A 6,014-nucleotide genomic window follows, 5' to 3' on the forward strand; every position below is an offset into this window, starting at 1 on the left:
CACACACACACACCCCCCCTCCCCCCCACACACACACCCACTCCCACTACCACACACATACACACACAGCAGTGTGCTGAGGAGAGATTCCCAGGCTGCCGTGAGAAAGTATCCCAGTGCCGGGGCCAGCCAGTCCCCTGGGAGCCCTCTCCCGAGCAGCTCAGTGCAGGCCAGCCTACACACACATGTGCCCCTGCTGCCAGTGGACATGGCCGGAAGTGACGGCACCAAACAATGAGGTATATTTGGCCCTCCACTTTGGCCCTCCACTTCCCCGCCTCTTGGGCCTATTTATAAACCCTGAGCGTTGCTCTTAAAAGACAAGTCACTGTCTTGTGAGTGCGAGCGGAGGGTGATGTCTTGCCTCCTTGCTCCTCTCCGTGAGGGTCCTTTGAGGTCCTTCCGCAGGGTGCATACCAACACCAATAACGCAGCTCTGAATTTGCATTTCGAGGGGAGAAGGGGTTTAAATCCGGCAGAGCCGGGGAAACATTCTCTAACTCAGTAGGTGGGCAAAACCAATCTGCATTGCCCTCATGTGACGCTGAAGCCATTGATCTCACTGAGCAGCCTAATTTGGCAGCCACTGCACTGGTAACCATGATGAATTCAGCACAGGCACAGTAAAGGTAGTTTGCCTGCATCTCTAAAAATGCATTTTATCTTAAGTAAGGAACCGTTAGTGTCATCCAAATTTCTCTCTTGCTCTTCCTGCGATTCCGTGAGACCCTGAGATGAAACCCGCTTGATGTTGGGTGTGATGAGAGCCTCGGAAAGGGATTTGCTCTGCCATGGTTGTATCTCTTTTTTTCACATAGAGATGAATTTTTGGCATCAGAGAGAAGACAGCCTCATAATTGCTCCATATTTCAGGCAGCGGAAGTCAAGCAGCCACCCACCACTTCCTACGGAGACCAGCATCATAAATCTGGGGCACCCAGATCTGTTTTTATTCTCTCTCCCTTCCATAGACAATGCCTTTACATTGCCCTGCAGGCACTTCATTGTACAAGCATCATCGGTTCACAAATTAACCATCAGTCAAAATTACCATGCTGGTAGGCGTTAATTTTTCTCCCGCCCCCGGCTCCAGCTATTCACTTTGCGAGCTTTGAATCCTGGTTTACACAACAGCCGCAGACTTGGTGTCGGTGAGGACAGTAATTATTTATGAAGTAATTAAGTTTTCCTCTGAAACATCCTCGAGGTGCCTCCGGCACCAAAACAAGTGACACTGTTCCAGCGAGGATCATTCAACTTCCTCTCTGCCAGATGAATCACTGTTTGCAAAAGCATTATTGGATTTCAGCAACATGAAGTTTCAGCACCTCCGAACACTATAGGCTTGAGAATTTGCAGTTGTGTAGCCCTCATTAAAAAGAATTGTTATGACAAAAGCCATACAACTGCTGCTTTTGTAAATCAAATTTTAATACCATGAAATAGAAAATGTGTACACACCCTGTGGCCAAATCTAATTTATGTCTATATCACAATGTGACAAACTGACTGGCCAATGCAAATATATATGCATGGATGATTCAGATACTATTAAACCTGCTGACTGGTTGACATTGATCTTGGTGGGCAGTTGGCGTCGATATCTCTCTCATATTAGACAAATCACTCCCTTGTTATTGCCGGCTCAGGCCTCTCCACTAGGTTTTGGTATTCATTGCCACAGGATAGCAGTAATAGGGGGTTTCCCACAATGCCCTTTTGTCACGACACCATTTTGCACACAGTGGCTGTGACAGACAGCGGGTCGATAACGGTCACGCCGGAGTATTTGTCTGTCATGTCAAATGCTAGACACAGCAACTTAACACCGAGAAACGACCTTGCGGTCCTGTGCACAACCCGTAGAAGGACAATCCCGAGCGCACTCTCCAGTGCGGTTTAGCTGTGCCGAACAATCGGCTCCGTGCCTGTCGTGGTTTTTCTCCCCCCGCCTGCTCCTATCTGATTGTTTTCACCCCTCAGTGCAAAAGCTGCATACCATTTAATGTGGCCCAACTCCACTGCGGAAACGTGACACTGCCCGGCAGGCCCACCATGCCGGGACCTCAATTTCAGACCCGCGCAGATAATCACTGACCTTTCCTGGGCATTCTAATCTGACAGCGCCCCCCGGTCACAATGAGGAGAAGATGCATGCTTGCCACAGCAGTGGAATACCTGACAGTGCCACGCTTTTTCGGCAGCAGAATAATGGGTAGTGCTCTTAGGGGCATTTTGAGCATGAAAAAACAATGTGATGTCTGTGCTGAATAACACAGCACACACACTCCAACAGAGGGAGAGATAGAGAGTGCGTGAGAAAGAAAGGACTCTGTCTCCCAAGTCAGACCGCAATCTGCAAGCACATAACAATGGCTGCAAAGTTAGAAGATTGAGTATATTTAATGCATGACTGATCCTCACTCCCCCTTTCAGGTTCTCTCTGTGTAGTGACAGCATAATGCATCTCTTTCTAGCTTCTTGTCGGCTGTCTACCATTTAAAGCACTTTGGAGGAAGGAGAGGAAGCACATCTTAATGTACATTAGATTCCTTGCAGCAGACTCCAGATGAGATGACATTTCTAAGGGCGGATTATGTTATGCAGTGAGTGATGTGGCAATAACATACAGTAGCAGTTGTGCTTGTGCCCCAGTAGAGCTAAGGCCTGTGTCGTATACTCTGTATTGTGGTGGATGAGCTATAGAGTGCATTTTATGTGGTGGGGTTTCAGCGTCTTCCTCGAGCTTCAAGTTTTTGAGGAGACACCCAAGAGTGTCACGCTATGAAAACAAAGCCCACATCCCTGTCATAGAGTCACAGTTTCCCGACACAAGCAACTTCCTGAGGGGCTGTGTCTTTTTTATGTCTCCTCTGCCCAGCATCTTAGCATTGTTTTGAAGTCGTTGAGGACTCAACTTAGTCTCATGGTCAAGGTCCTGGAGGATGTGTTTCCCTGGTTGTCATTCTGAGGCAGGCAACGGGATGTTTGCTGTTGTGCCCACGTGCTAGAACCTTCCACTGAAGATCATAACCGAGGGCGTGCCCTTCCACACACAAGGTTGGCTCTTCCTCTGAGACCCGGGCCTGAGTCTGCCATCGCTGAGTCATCATGTATCCTCCACTGCCTCCATGTTGTTAGCTGGTGAGGAACACCTTCCCTGGCTTAAGCCTAAGCTCATTTGAAAGTCGAGTTTGTGGTGACAATGTCTTTTAATGATCTATCTAAGTGGTGGGCCTACTGTACCTACACAATGCGCTAAATAACATGACATCAGCTACTTTCAGCTAAAGTACAGTAGTTATAGTTTTAAACAGTATGTTCAAATGCAAGGTTTTGTGCTCTTGAGTTTTTGCCAAGAAAATGAAATCCCTGACCATAGTGGTGTTGGAATCTAGCAATGCCTCTGACAGCGAAAGAGAGGGCCAAAGTGAACATTGTTTTCTCAGGTCATTCCAAGGGTGTTGAGCGCATACTGCAATTTTGACTGGTGTGGCAGATTACAATTTTCAGGGTTAAAGTGTTTACTGACCTCTAGAGACTCTAAAGCAATGCAGTGCAATTTAAATGCTACTTTATCAGTGGAATCGTTTAGACCCTGTGTGTATTAGTTTGTTGACACAACTAGATACAACAAATAAATCAACAAACCAAACCAAATATAAATAAACCAAGAAATCAGCAACAATACACACAATTACACTAAAAATACACTAACCAGTGAAATGTTTCAACATTTGGCTTATCAGCCATTCCTTTTCATACTGAAACACTTTTTAGCTTCTTCCTCTTGAGGCTGAGCTGTTCACACTCTTCTGCTTAACCGAGCATTTTCAGAAGCTGGGCCTGAGAGACCTAACGCAGACAGAGGCGCCGAGATCAAGCCTGTTGCCCTGCCAGCCAGCACTCTGCTACCACCTCTTTCAAGGGTTGTTTTTTTCTTCTTTTCAGCAGCAGACACCTTCCTGCCTCGGCCCAGGACGTCTCAAGAGGAGGTGAGGAGCCCCCACTGACCGCACTGGACTCCTCAAAGGCTCATTAGGCGCAGGGGAGCCGGGACAGCAGCTGCCAGAGACGCCTCTCTCACTGCCAGATGGCCGTGCTTTCAGACGGATGGAGACGACCAACACACACACACACACACACACACACACACACACACACACACACACACACACACACACACACACACACACACAGACACACACAGACAATACAAAAAAAAATGCCCGCTGAAAGCCTGGCACCCGAGGCGGCGCCGTGGAAACGAGACGTGCATTTACTCTGTCAGGGCCGTGGCGGAGGTGGCGCGACTCACGGGGGGATAGTGTGGCGACGGTGTTTATCTTCGCGCTCCGGCCCTGTTATCAAGCACTCAGAGAGCCAGCGAGCGGCCGTCACCAGTGTTTGCGTTACGAATCGATTCGGATCCGGGCGGCCCCGTGCTGTCAGATGGATGAAATGGTTCCTGGTGCTCAGTGAATTCTCCACACACCCCTCCTCTGTGCCCTGTCAATCCAGCCTAATTGCCTGCCACCTACAGCAAAGAAATGGTCTAAGGCAGAATGTCTATCACTTCATATTGTGTAACCCTGTAAAATTTGCCTGTCAGCCCCAAAGAAAGATGGAAAGTACTCCAGCAGACTTTAGCTGCAAGTTACTTCCTATGAACTACTGTATATAGCACAATATTGCATTCAATGACTTGAGAATTGAGGAATTATCATAGCTTAAGGGCGATCTGTTTGAATAAAAAATGTATATGTTAACTATTACTTGCTGAAAGCTTAGAACTACTCCATGTTATTTAATGTCGAGCTCTTGGGAGCTCTTGATTAAAGTGTTTTTATTGGTCCTTAGAGGAAAAAAGATTGAGTTTACTGGTTACCTAGTTTAATTAGTCATCATCATGTCCCATCTGTTAGTCGACTTCATCAATTATTACTGGTCCGGGCTGAGTTACTCCTCCTCATTTAAAAATGGATAAAGCCCTAATGATCAGCAGCATGGGGACCTAATCTCTGTGCAAACGAGGGCGATTCGTGTGACATTATCTTATCTTAAAGCTTCTCGCTTGTACTGAATGCGAGGTCAGCAGCAGGTCGGTCACGGATGACTTTCACTTCTGCCACCACAGGGAAGTCTTCCTAACTCAAATCAAAACCTTGCCCCGCAGATCTGACTTGTCAGATCAAGCTGCTGTGTAACTCCTTGATGTGGCTATAAATACCACCTAACACCATCACGGTCTGGATGTTTTTGATGCACTTGAACCTGTATGTGATCTGTTGAGACTATATTAGAATGTGTACCATTTTATTTAAGCTATTTGTTTCTTTCTTGTTTGTGTTTGGTAAGCGTGAGGATTTGTGGTTTGTGAAATTCCTTGGGAACCCAGCAGTCCAGCGTGCTGGCTCATTAGTTATTTAAATTGAAAAAGAATCCAATATTTTTGGCCAAGGTCTGCTTAACTAGCAAATGAATGAATTCACTTACAAGTTTATCAGTGAAGACTGCAATGATATTCTGCTATTCTGCTTGTCTGGAACCTCCGGTGTTTTAAGATCACGTGAAGAATGGGGGGGGATACAAATATTCTTTGATGTAATTTTTATAGCAATTTTATTTGAACAGCGCCAACAAAGGAAAATTGAACGCTGTTCAAATCCTCCCTCACTGGGGCTATACTCAACAAAGGAAAACCATTCGTGAAGACCGTGAATCTGTGTGATTGCTTTCACTCTCACTCACAAACGCCAGTAGCAGAGGACCCATTTTTATGGGCCAAAAAGGGGGATGAGATCTCGGTGTGGCCTCATTCGGGGTGCTGGTTTCTGCAACGGCCAGTGTCAGGAGAGAGGCTGGATGGCTTGGGCTTTACCTGCTTAGCATTCTGCACACTGACGCAGAGGGAGAAAACGCCTGCCACCTGCAATATCCAGACCCTCAGTATCCTCCCCGCCCTTGGGACCAGATTTACCAGTTTCCTGCATAAACAAAGCTGTGGTCCCTCA

General features: G+C 46.9%; 1 long non-coding RNA gene across 1 annotated transcript in view; it reads left to right on the forward strand.

The window, feature by feature from the left end:
• Positions 1-5,164, forward strand: part of LOC134069326 (uncharacterized) — a 14,091-nt gene extending 8,927 nt beyond the window's left edge. The window contains exon 3 of the long non-coding RNA XR_009936801.1: positions 3,952-5,164. This is a non-coding gene — a long non-coding RNA (uncharacterized LOC134069326). The remainder of the gene's footprint in view (positions 1-3,951) is intronic.
• Positions 5,165-6,014: the final 850 nt, after the last annotated feature.

Source organism: Sardina pilchardus, chromosome 21 (genome assembly GCF_963854185.1).
Source record: "Sardina pilchardus chromosome 21, fSarPil1.1, whole genome shotgun sequence".
Taxonomy (NCBI): Eukaryota; Metazoa; Chordata; class Actinopteri; order Clupeiformes; family Clupeidae; genus Sardina; species Sardina pilchardus.